Source organism: Lepisosteus platostomus, unplaced genomic scaffold (genome assembly GCF_059453375.1).
Source record: "Lepisosteus platostomus isolate fLepPlt1 unplaced genomic scaffold, fLepPlt1.hap1 Scaffold_42_H1, whole genome shotgun sequence".
In the NCBI taxonomy this organism is placed as follows: domain Eukaryota; kingdom Metazoa; phylum Chordata; class Actinopteri; order Semionotiformes; family Lepisosteidae; genus Lepisosteus; species Lepisosteus platostomus.
The window spans coordinates 474,904-487,222 of record NW_028291665.1 but is presented as its reverse complement, the minus strand read 5'-3'; the positions used below and the strand labels follow the sequence as shown (position 1 = coordinate 487,222).

The 12,319-nt window shown below is 44.3% G+C and overlaps 1 long non-coding RNA gene and 3 other non-coding genes across 4 annotated transcripts; 2 read left to right on the top strand and 2 right to left on the bottom strand.

Moving 5' to 3' along the window:
- Window positions 1-1,929: 1,929 nt before the first annotated feature.
- trnat-agu (transfer RNA threonine (anticodon AGU)) lies at window positions 1,930-2,003 on the top strand. The gene has a single exon. It is a non-coding gene; the product is annotated as a tRNA-Thr (tRNA).
- A 3,192-nt stretch (window positions 2,004-5,195) lies between these two features.
- On the bottom strand, window positions 5,196-5,337 carry LOC148633887 (U4 spliceosomal RNA). The gene has a single exon (XR_015933827.1). It is a non-coding gene; the product is annotated as a U4 spliceosomal RNA (small nuclear RNA).
- Window positions 5,338-6,530: 1,193 nt separating this feature from the next.
- On the top strand, window positions 6,531-6,612 carry trnas-gcu (transfer RNA serine (anticodon GCU)). The gene has a single exon. It is a non-coding gene; the product is annotated as a tRNA-Ser (tRNA).
- Window positions 6,613-10,451: 3,839 nt separating this feature from the next.
- Window positions 10,452-11,463, bottom strand: LOC148633885 (uncharacterized). Its single transcript, XR_015933763.1, has 2 exons — window positions 11,388-11,463; window positions 10,452-11,037 (listed from the first exon to the last, which is right to left on the bottom strand). It is a non-coding gene; the product is annotated as an uncharacterized LOC148633885 (long non-coding RNA).
- Between the last annotated feature and the right edge of the window lie 856 nt (window positions 11,464-12,319).

The window sequence follows — 12,319 nt, the reverse complement described above, 5'->3', positions numbered from 1 at the left end:
CGCTGCAGGAGGTGGGAGGGTCACTCTGGTAGACAGGGCTGACCTTCGGCAACAGGATTTATACTCTCCAAGATGATATTTGCACTTTCTGGAGAGGCCATTTTCTCCACTTCAGTAGCCCGATTTCGTCGATTGCGTGGAGAGGGCTGTAGAATGTGGCGCCGTCTTTCCTGCTCCGTCCATGACAGGCGTGCTGGTCTCTGGAGAGAGAGCACGGTCCATCAGCGCACTCCAATAAAGGCACTGGAAGCAGCTGAATCGCATTGGCGAAGCTCAGCACTGGGCCGCTGGGCATGTCTTACCACTGTTTCCGTAGTGTAGTGGTTATCACGTTCGCCTCACACGCGAAAGGTCCCCGGTTCGAAACCGGGCGAAAACAGATTTCTTTTGTCGCCACGCACAAAAGGGGATTGGGGATTCGCCTAGCGCTGTGATCGAACAGACCCACTCACCTCTTAGTGTGGCGGGATCTGCACAGTGCATGTCGCAGCGCATCCTGCTTTCACTTCAATGCGCGTCCTGATGTACCCCTGTCTCCCGCGTGACAGGTGGGGACAGGTGACAGGTCCTATACTAACGAGGAAGACATCGCTCTCTCCGACCCCCCGGCATCGTGTCCCGACCCACCGTGCTGGAAGCCGACGCGTGCTGTGATTCCTTTACGGAGCAGAAATGACAACCGAGGAGCCGAGAGATCATTTCAGCATTTCGCGTCTGAACGGAAAACACAAACGACCAACTCAGAATGACTTGCCTTTGACGCTTTTCAAAGCGTTCTTTGTGCACGACGACTGCGCCGCCTAGCAGATACAAATGGGTTGTACAACTTTGAAGTAGCAAATGGAAGAGGGCTAAGCCCCCTCTCTTTTAGCCCAGGTTCGATCTGTCTCCCAGAATCACCAGGGCGCACACACACACACCCGTGCCGTTGAAGTGCTTTGCTTCATTTCTAAGGGCAACTCAACATTCACTCCTACCCCGAGTGCAGAAAAGACAGCGTCCGCAGCAACAACAGCTCAGGTCCCTGCACAGGAGCTAAGCTGCCCCCATCTCCTCTGCTCTGCGGCTCCTGCAGAGCGGAGTCCTGCCTGGAGCCGTGTTTGCAGGCGGCAGCTCCCCACGCTCTGTCTGTGCGTCGTGAAATTAATTAATAACGTTAATAAATTTATAAAGTTATAAATTAGAAATTAATAACGATATAATTATATTCATGTACCGCAACACAAGAATAGTACACGCTGTACATTGTCTGTCGATAATGTTTCTGTAGTGCTTTAGTGGGTTAGGTTCCTGACTTCCATGTCACACGGTCTATGATTGAATCCCATGGAACTATGACTTTATTTTTTAACAAACATTTCTTTGAAAAAATGAAACGTTTCCCTTGGTCAGAGATTAAATAAAACCTCACTTTTTTAGGTTTTACTGTGCAGAGTGAGGTTTTACCTCACTTTTTTTGAGCAGAAGGTTTACTGTGACCTGAGAAGGGCCGGCATCCAATCACGGTGGTAAATACACACAAGCTCTCACTCATCTGAGCTACATGGCTACCAAGATGATCTCGGGTGCGCCGAGCTGGTACGGAACATATTGAACTGATCGACGGCGAATTGTCTCTCAGACAGGCTTTTCACCTCTAAGCTCCCTGACTGACAGTGATCAGCTAGGTAGTGAAACAGTCAGCTGCTTCTAAGCCTTAAACAGCTGCATCTCGGCGCTTCCACGGAGAGATGATTTGAAAGCCGAACATCACCCATTGGGAACACCTTACTATCACTAGTTTAAGAGACTCTTAAGGTCTTGCAGAGGTGCCTGTCTAATAGCATGCGCTTTGCAAGCTATAGGTGTTTAGGCTGAGGCAGAATGCCTGTTAACAAAATGTTTTTCTAAAGGTGTGTCCAAGTGGCTGCAAAAGGACAACGCTCCTGGGGTGCTGTGGCTTAGTTGGTTAAAGCGCCTGTCTAGTAAACAGGAGATCCTGGGTTCGAATCCCAGCGGTGCCTTCTTTGTTCTGTCTTCTTGAACAGTACTGGTCATTATGGACAACCGCCTACAGCTAGACTTAATTAAATGCAAGTATTCATTTCCTGTCTTTAACGCGACTTGTTTTTCTTAAAATGGATGCAACTTGCAAAACATGAAATACAAACCTTGCTAATCAGCGCTAGCGGCTGGCAAAAAAAAAAGAAGTCAGCAATGTTTTTTTCTTTAACCTTAACCCTACTAATGGAGAAGAGTTAAACGACCGAGTCTATGCAGCTTAAACGGTGCGCACGTCGGGTTCTTAGCTGGTAAATCACGCTCACCCCAGTCCTTAATCTTTTAAAGAGGATACAAAATTGAACCTAGTCGCCACATCACATACATCCTGTTCAATGATAAAAAGGTAACATCTATCCTCGCTCCAGACTAAATCTCACGTTGAGGGCATATTTTTTTTCACTTTACCGTGAGTCGGGCTCGGCTGCACAGAGGAGAGAGCAGAGCAATGAGGTCACGGGGACAGGGGAGTCACACGCTGGCGGTTTGAATACGCGGAAGATCACTGAGGGATCCACAGTATATGGACCCTCCGTGCGCCATCAGTCCGCACTCCGGACTCTGAATCCTGCCATCCGAGTTAAGATCTCGGCGGAACCTGAGGCACAGTTCCTTCTTAAAACGTAATCTGGTGAGCATTTCTAGAATCGTACTTGTATAGATGCAGCCTTTAATGTGTTGCTAGGTTAAAATTGATGACTTCTTGTATTTCAGTAGGCAACTGCCCTCTTGATTTCGGATTTAATTTCTATATTACAGGGGCGCTTTTATGATGACAGAGTCATGTTCAGGTACTTTGCTTGATGGAGGAAGCTCATTTCGGACTCTGTGATCTGCTCACCTGGAAAGGTCTGCTGTACTACTACAAGAGAGAAGTAGTCTGGAAGAAGGGACAATTTTATGATGCTTTGGAAGGTAATGTTTTTTTTTTCTTTGAAATCGAAATGAATCAGAATAGCAGTGCAAAAGACAAACTCTTGGTTTGGTTTAAAGAGATATGGTTTTAAAACAGACAACATGGAGAAAACAGGTGTTTCTCACTTTTGGAAAAGAATGGACCGGGGGTAATATTTTACTAGTTGCAGGGCTGAGCTCACTGGGTTACAGTCCTGCAGTGTCACACCACGTCCAGTGGCGCAATGGATAACGCGTCTGATTACGAATCAGGAGATTGTAGGTTCGACTCCTACCTGGCTCAGGTCATTTTTAAACGCATCGGGCTGCTCCCTAAGTAGTCTGTGCTACTTACTGCATTGTAATTGCACCCAGTAAGAGATTTCCTTCATGTAAATGAACTGCACCTGACAGCTTTAGAAAAACACCTGGGCTCAGTACGGTGCTGAGAACTCAGCGTTGCTGTTCTAATTAGCACGCACTGCATCGGCTATGAACCCGAACTTTTCAATTATTCCGATCAGTAAGTCAACACGTAGTCCACATGAAAGGAAGAATAATCTCTTGTCTGTCTCTTGCTTTTATAGAACTGAATGTCCCTGACAATGTACTGTTAGTTTTAATTGAAGAACGGCATTTGTGTTCAAATATACCAGACAAGTTTACGTAACTGCTCGTGCGACACTCAGTTGTAATTAGTCAAGAAATAAAGTCGAACAACAGCTGCGGGTTTGATTCTGAACGTACAGATGCAGCCATTCAAAATGGGTGAGGTATTTCGCGGATGGATTTCTAGTCCATCGCTTTAACCACTCGGCCACGACTACAGCAAGCCCCACCGCCGTTGCGTTCTTGCTACATTCTTACCTGGATCGCGAGGCGCCGGCGGAAGCCTATTTCAAAGTCGTTCTCCGTTTCAAAAAAACATTTCCAAAATACAAGCCTTGCAGACAGACACGCCTCAGAGGACTTAAGGGTGGCTTCATGTCGGAATGATAAAGTCTCCCCGTCCGGACATGAAAATGCCACTTTGTTACACACACAAAAAGAATCAACAACAGAGAAATGCCCACAAGCATTTCAAAAGCCGCACCACGCCGCACTTGAAATAGCTCTTACATTAGAGGTAGACGCAGGAATCGCCTTTTTATTTACGCTCTTACCAACGCGATGGAAAGCAAAACAAAGCAAAGCAGAGCAAAACAAAACGAACAAACGAAAACCCTCACGTCCCGCACTTGCATATAACGCCGTTACGTGCCCAAGCGGTATTGTACATCATCCTAGCACTGCACCCCGGGGCGTACGGTATAAGGGAACGAGCACACGCCGCGAATCATCTCGAAACACTCCCTACAGCTGTAAGGCGCCTTGAAGCGTGCACCCCCAACATTCTTCTTTGTGCATCTGTGAAAGGTAAACTCTTGAGCAAACCCTGAACCAGCTCTAAGGAAACTAATCCGATTAGACGTTACTTTGACTCATCTTTTTACGCTCAGTGCTGGATTGCTCAAACTCTTACAGGGGATTCTGAGCGGTGTCTGCATACACGCAGTCTGATACGGGTGCTGAAAGCTTGAGCTACTCTCAATGTCATGCTGCCTTTCCCCGGAGTAAATCTGTTACATTGAAAGAATGCTTCTCGCAGGTTCAAAAAGGGACCCTTGTTAATTGGAGAAATCAATGATTTCGAATGAATTCTGTATGCGTTAAAAGACAGCTATACACAGAAAACATGCAGGACACTGCTCACGATGTTTCCCGAGCCGAAACACAGTGCGTTTTTCCAAGCCATTTGACAACGCCCGCCCACTGAAAACTGCAGCAGATCGTGTAAAGGCGTTCAACTTTGTAACTACTGCACGCACAGGAAGCAGAATAAATTCCTCTTTTCAAACTGTCAAAGGTTTGCTTTGCGAACGCTGCAGGACATCGCACAATCTCTTTTGAACGGGGACAAACGATTTCTTATGGGGCGCAGTAAGTACAGACGTTTAAAAAGCTCCACTCATGCCGACGATGCAGCATGAAGAAGCGCAACCTAACGTTTGACAGACAAAAGCCGGGCGCCGCTACGAGCAATATGAAATCAAACTGACAGCACACGGCGGTTCGCGCTGACTCAAAAGTGATCTCGACAGACGCTGTTCTCTGCATAACGCTGAAAGAGCTAAAGAGCGTTTCTGTTGAGACGTAACAAGCTCGTTTCTTTCTACCATGATGTCACCATGACCAAATCTGTCTTTAAACACCTTGCTCAGTCTCTGACGAGACTGTCAAAAATTGCTTTCGCCGATTGTATTGCAAACCGGCGGAAGCAGGGTATTGGGAAAAGTTTTCAACTAGCAATAATCGCGCCTCGGCTAAACCTCACAGGCTACGATACTGCCACTGCGCAAAGCTGACGGTTGCCAGGCAACCGCAGGGATCCTATGGAAATTGTTATCGATCGTCTCATGGCATGTCGTTGCTGTAACGCTTCATATTTGTCGTCTTCTTCTTCTAGCTTGAGGTTTTGAAGAATTTCATGACAGACAAGGGCTCCGTCGGGAACAAAGGCCGTTGTGAGAAAACAGTTGCTTATTTTCAGCACCAGAAATACAACCCTTTAAATACAAGATGACAGAACAATGACGAAGGGCATGCCGGGAGGAACTCATGCACTACAGTGGAAAGGGGGCGGGCACGTACAGTTCACATTCAAGCCACAAGTACTCTTCTCGGATGTTGCACAAACAAATCCTAACGTCTTGAAAGCATTGCAGCATGTTTGTGTCCCACTTCCCGTGACTGCAGGACGACTGACACGAACGGACAAACACAATCTGTGGCGTTTAGCGTGACATAGTCTTGCAGGCATCTTGCTGTCTCACTGCAATACTATACCGCTGGAGGAAACAGTCCATCTGGCCATGCAACTCATTTGAGCGTTGGTGGTATAGTGGTGAGCATAGCTGCCTTCCATGCAGTTGACCCAGGTTTGATTCCCAGCCAACGCAGTGGTGAATATTTTCAAATGCTGTCACAAGCCTTGGATTGTGACTAGCAAAGCGAAGCCTTCTGAAAGAGCTAAAGCACTGCAAAACGGAATTGAGGGAGAATCTTACAGGGGATTCTGAGCGGTGTCTGCATACACGCAGTCCGATACGGGTGCTGAAAGCTTGAGCTACTCTCAATGCTGCCTTTCCCTGGAGTAAATCTGTTACATTGAAACAGCCCCGGGAGTGCTGTCCTTTTGCAGCCACTTGGACACACCACTCAGACACATCTGCATTCGGTGTGTGCTCCGCCTGCTCGCTGAGCAAGTTGCCACCTTTACATACAATAGCAACATCGACACCAAGAGAAAGGATGACAAATGGCTTTTATCTGGAACTTTTCATGTGCAAGGAGCTCAATGTGCTTTCTGTGTACAACAGGGCCACTGAACTCCACACTGGCCACTGAACTACAGCAGTGGCTTGCTGGCTTGACATCTCCCAAGGAAAATGTTGAAATCGCATGTGGAACAGGAAAATGACCCTCGAGTACAAGGGAAAAAAAAGAAAAAGATCATCTGGAGTGTGCCAACCCAGTTGGGACAACCCAGTTTTGTTGACGAAGTGGCCGAGTGGTCAAGGCGATGGACTGCTAATCCATTGTGCTCTGCACGCATGGGTTTGAATCCCATCCTCGTCGGTTTCCATGTCTGACATGTGTGACGTTGGCCCTCCTGTTGTTTGCTCCAGATCTAGAGCTGTACATTTTCTAGCGGTGGCTGAACATGGTATAGTAGGCTAACGTCGGTATCGAGCAGTGACAGTAACAGTATTTACGTGCCGCTGCTGCCAAGTGGCTCTGGGTTGAGACCGCGTTTCCACTTACTTGCAACGCAAACGGAGAAAGCGATTTTTGACAGTCTCTTGAGAGACTGCGCTAGGTGCTTAGGGATAGACTTTGTAAGTTCCCCCTGGGATGGTGGCCTCTCAAATAGTTTGTGATTCCTCTAGACGTTTATACAGTAGAAGCCTGCTTCGTGGCTTAAATCCAAGCTAAGGAAACGAGTTAGATGTCTGATGCAGAACTGCGAATTCAATGAAGGGGAACACTACAGTACATTGCACTGTATGTGTGAGGAAAGCTGCCCCCTTCTGTCCCTTGTCGACCGAACAGAGTACTGTAAAGGATACCGCCAAGAAACTTTAGGATGCTGGTTGGAATCCAGCTCCAAAGAAGCCCCTTTGGGTGTTATGTCATCAAAAAGTAAGAACAGCGAATCTCCCTTTGATCAAAAGCGCAACAGAACTGTTTTCCGTGGAGCAGCTTTCAGACCCGCAGACCTGTTTTATTTGTAGGGCAGGGCGCATTCCCAAATGCGAATCTCCTGTTTTAGAAATGCTTTGGGCGGCGTGAAGTGAAAATAAGAAATGGGCTCCAGATGCACATGGAAGCAATCAAGTGTTTCATCCGAGCTGTTTCAAAGACTGCTCAAGAGCTTTCCTTTCACAGAGGCGCAACGATTAATGATGGGGGTGCACCCTTCAATGCGCCTTCCCAGTGGGCATTGATTCGTCGAATATACGTATATTTACAGCGAAAATACGGCTATACGTATATATACGTCGCCTCGACGTATAATCAACGTCGAATTGCAACCATAAAATCGACGACATGAATAAACGCATATATAACATCGAAAACACATCTAACACAGTGCCTGAGGCTTTTTACTGTATGTATCGTGTGTGCCGCAACTAGGAGTATACGGCACTCTGCACAGTGTTCGAAGTAAATTATTTTCGCAGTAATAAATTTATTATATTTACTATATTTATTATACACGTGTAAATTTATTACTGCGAAAATAATTTACTTCGAACACTGTGCAGAGATTCTAGACAAATTGCAGACAACATTTAGACGTCTAAGGTATGCGTTTAATAGACGAATATTATACGTCTTTTGCCCACTGTGCTGCCCTCTTGATTTCGGATTTAATTTCTTTATTACAGGGGCGCTTTTATGATGACAGAGTCATGTTCAGGTACTTTGCTTGATGGAGGAAGCTCATTTCGGACTCTGTGATCTGCTCACCTGGAAAGGTCTGCTGTACTACTACAAGAGAGAAGTAGAGTCTGGAGGAAGGGACAATTTTATGATGCTTTGGAAGATAGTTTTTTTTTTCTTTGAAATCGAAATGAATCAGAATATCAGTGCAAAAGACAGACTCTTGGTTTGGTTTAAAGAGATATGGTTTTAAAACAGACAAAATGTAGAAAACAGGTGTTTCTCACTTTTGGAAAAGAATGGACCGGGGGTAATATTTTACTAGTTGCAGTGCTGATCTTACTGGGTTACAGTCCTGCAGTATCACACTGGATAACGTGTCTGACTACGGATCAGGAGATTGTAAGTTCGACTCCTGCCTGGCTCGGGTTGTTTTTAAACGCATCGGGCTACTCCCTAAGTAGTCTGTGCTACTTACTGCATTGTAAGAGTACCCAGTAAGAGATTCCCTTCATGTAAAGGAACTGCACCTGAAAGCTTTAGAAAAACACCTGGGCTCAGTACGGTGCTGAGAGCTCAGCTTTGCTATTCTAATTAGCACGCACTGCATCGGCTATGAACCCGAACTTTTCAATTATTCCGATCAGTAAGTCAACACGTAGTCCACATGAACGGTAGAAATATTCTCTTGTCTGTCTCTTGTTTGTATAGAACTGAATGTCCCTGACAATGTACTGTTAGTTTTAATTGAAGAACGGCATTTGTGTTCAAATATACCAGACAAGTTTACGTAACTGCTCATGCGACACTGAGTTGTAATTAGTCAAGAAATAAAGTCGAACAACAGCTGCGGGTTTGATTCTGAACGTATGAGATTTCAGCGCCTTTTACTTCCATTGACAAATGACAGAGATTCGAAGAGAGATCCTTCAGACCAGCAAGCAAACCCACGGCTATTTCGGTTTTCTATCTAGGCAACGTTGGTGTCTGCAATAGCATACATGAAAGCGTGATGCAATTTCTGTGGCTACATTTGTTGCACGTCATGCACAGTAAGAGTGTTTCTAACACCAAATAAAAAGTCAACAATTAGCGATCACGCCTTCTCCTCAGTTAACCCACTGAAACCCTTGCTGTTAACAGTTCTTTACTGCGTGCTTTACGAGCACCTACATATTGTGTCGGTTCTTTCAGCTGTATTCATTAGGTTTTCAAAGGCATAAGTAGAGCACCAGAGGTGCGAACGCAAAATGTGTGGTTATCTGAAGAATGTATTTCCATGGCAGCAGGGCCAAGCGATTTAGCGTTCTTATAGTACCAGGAAAGGAGAAGCGGCACTTAGCCTCTGCCTCGCAGGCACAAGGTGACGTGCGGCAGACGCCGGAGTCGGCAGGTTTCGAACCTGCGCGGGGAAGCCCCAACGCATTTCGAGCCCATCGCCTTAACCACTCGAGCACGACAAAAGCGAGCCCGCCGCCGCCGCCGCATTCCTCCTATAATCAAACACGGACTGCGAGGTGGCTGCGGAAACCTTTTTAAAGTTGCTCTCCGTTAAAAAAAAAATACCTTTCACAAGATACGTGCCGGCAGACAGACACGCCTCAGAGGGTTTAAGGCTGGCTTCACGTTCAAATGATAAAGTCCCCCCGTCCGGATGTCAAAATGCAACGTTGTCAGACAGAACAAACATCAACAAACCACAAATGTGGACAAGGATTTTACAAGCTGCACCACACTGCACTTTCAAAAGCATTTACGTTCGTGTTAGACGCAGGACTTGCCTTTGATTTGCGCGCTTACGAACGCCATGGAAAACGAAACTAAACTAAAGCCCTCAGCTCCTGCACTTGATTATAATGCCGTTACGTGTCGAAGCAGTAATTTACGTCATCCTACCACTGCAACACGGGGAATAGAGAGAAATGAGCACACGCTACGAATCGTCTCAATCACTCCCTAGAGTCGTAAGGCGCATTGAAGGGTGCACCCCCATCATTAATCGTTGCGCCTCTGTGAAAGGAAAGCTCTTGGGCAGTCTTTGAAACAGCTCGGATGAAACACTTGATTTCTTCCATGTGCATCTGGAGCCCACCCAGTGGGCAAAAGACGTATAATATACGTCTATTAAACGCATACCTTAGACGTCTAAATGTGGTCTACAATTCGTCTAGAATGAAATTCTAATATACGTCTAAAGTTATACGTCAATTATACGTCTATGTTTAGACGTTCATTATACATAAATGGTTGGAGTTCTATTATACGGATAAATTTAGAGGACTATTATACATATATGGTTGGAGTTCCGGATAACTTTAGAGGTCTATTATACGTATATGGTTAGAGGTCTATTATACGCATAACTTTAGAGGTCTATTATACGTATATGGTTAGAGGTCTGTTATACGTATATGGTTAGAGGTCTATTATACGGATAACATTAGAGGTCTATTATACGTATATGGGTAGAGGTCTATTATACATCAAAGATAGGTTTTATAGGTGTAGAAACAAGTAAACCAAGCCAATGATTAGATTTAGAAATGTATTCTGAAAATACACATTCACACCTGAAACATGTATTTCAAATTATACATTGTATACAATCAATCAACAATCAACATATGGGCAATAATCATAAAAAACACAACTAGTCTTGAACTTCAGCTACAAATTCTGGTAACATGGCAATATACAGTATAGGTGAGTAGCACCTGAAGAAGGCTCCACGGCCGAAACGTTGTGTTCTCTTTCTTCTTTTTTTCAGCATGGAATAAACCTATTACTTGTTCCAATATACAGTATAGTAATGACAAACACAAAACTAATTACATTAACACACTAACTCAAAACCACATTTTGATTCAAATATACATTTTAAAATGTACAACTTCTATATTTCCAAGAAAAAAAAATATTACAATGGAAGTTAAGATGATTTTTGTCCACTATTTGCAAACCCTGTCTAATTGTCCTAACAGTTAGAACCAAAAACCTATTATTTTCAGTGTCCAGATCTCCTGGCCCCCTGCCTTGCATATGCATTCTTCAAGTAACACATTGCATGGTCCTTTATTTCTTTTTCTGTTGATGTAGGGTGGGACTTCAGCACCGCAGCTAGGAGAAAATTCTATAATATTACTTCCCAAATAAATGATGATTAATATCTTCTTTAGTATAATCTAAAAAATGAACGGTTTACTAAGCTCAAAACTGAAATAAATGTATAAAATTTAGCTTGCATCATAGCAGTTGAGCAATAAAGTCTGTCCTAATTAAAGAGTACCCAAAGTTTGAAAGTACAACATAGAATAAGAATAGAGAAACGGCAAAACGATTTTGTGTCATCTTCCCCATTCACACTATTTTATGTGCCATTTTTTGCTTATTCACGTACTATTTTAATCAAAATAATATTAAGAAAGATCTGTATGTATTCAGATAGTATTATTATTGTTCATACTTACTCGTCAAAAGAGGATTGCTGAGATATTTGCGGATATACTTCTACATTTGAAAAACGTGTCCAAAATGGTGACCAACGAATACTAGCAATGCATTGTGGTATATAAGCGGAAAATATGCTGGGTTCGATATTTTCTCAACGTATGCGTTTATTAATGTTGTCGATATTATGGTTGAAATATAACATTGAAAATACATCGCGGCTATGTGCCCCCTGCTATGAGCTGATGTGCAATTTTAACGCATGTAGTTAGTAAGGATCGGTCACTGTTGTATGGTATTATATATAATGACATTATGGAATAGGATGGGGACAGGCCTGGCATCACGGGGGGAGGGGGGAATGTCGCCCCTTCAGTTTTGGGCAAAAAGATTTACCTAACTTAATTTGCGCCCTAAAAAAATAGTTGTACTTTGTCAATGGTCAGACAACACTAAATGACACGAACAGTCACTCAGTCTGTTTGATGGGCAGGAGGGCTATCCGTCCAGGAACTGCACATATCAGTGTCGTTATTGAGTGTCAACATTACGATCCTGTTTGCTCAGGTGGACCGATTCCTTGCAGTAGTTTATCATTATACTTAAAATCGTTATATAACTAGGACTAGTTATAGCAGTCTGTGCTTTCTGTTGGTTTTACAACATTTTTTCTTAACGATTCAGAACGTCCATGTAGCTGCAAAAATGAACGCTTATGGTACTTTTCGCTCCAGGCAATACTCTCCAGTGAGAGTGACGAAAAATGTGAAACTGAACTTCATCGCAAATACCAGATTGCTAGTCGATATCTTCTATCATGAAGCACTAATCAATGGCATAGCTGCGAGATTTCATTTGGGTAGCTGCACCGTACAGCTCCGTTTCAACCGAAATATCACCCCCGCTCAGAATTTCAGACGCCCCCCTACAGATTTTTCCCCGGGCACCGCGC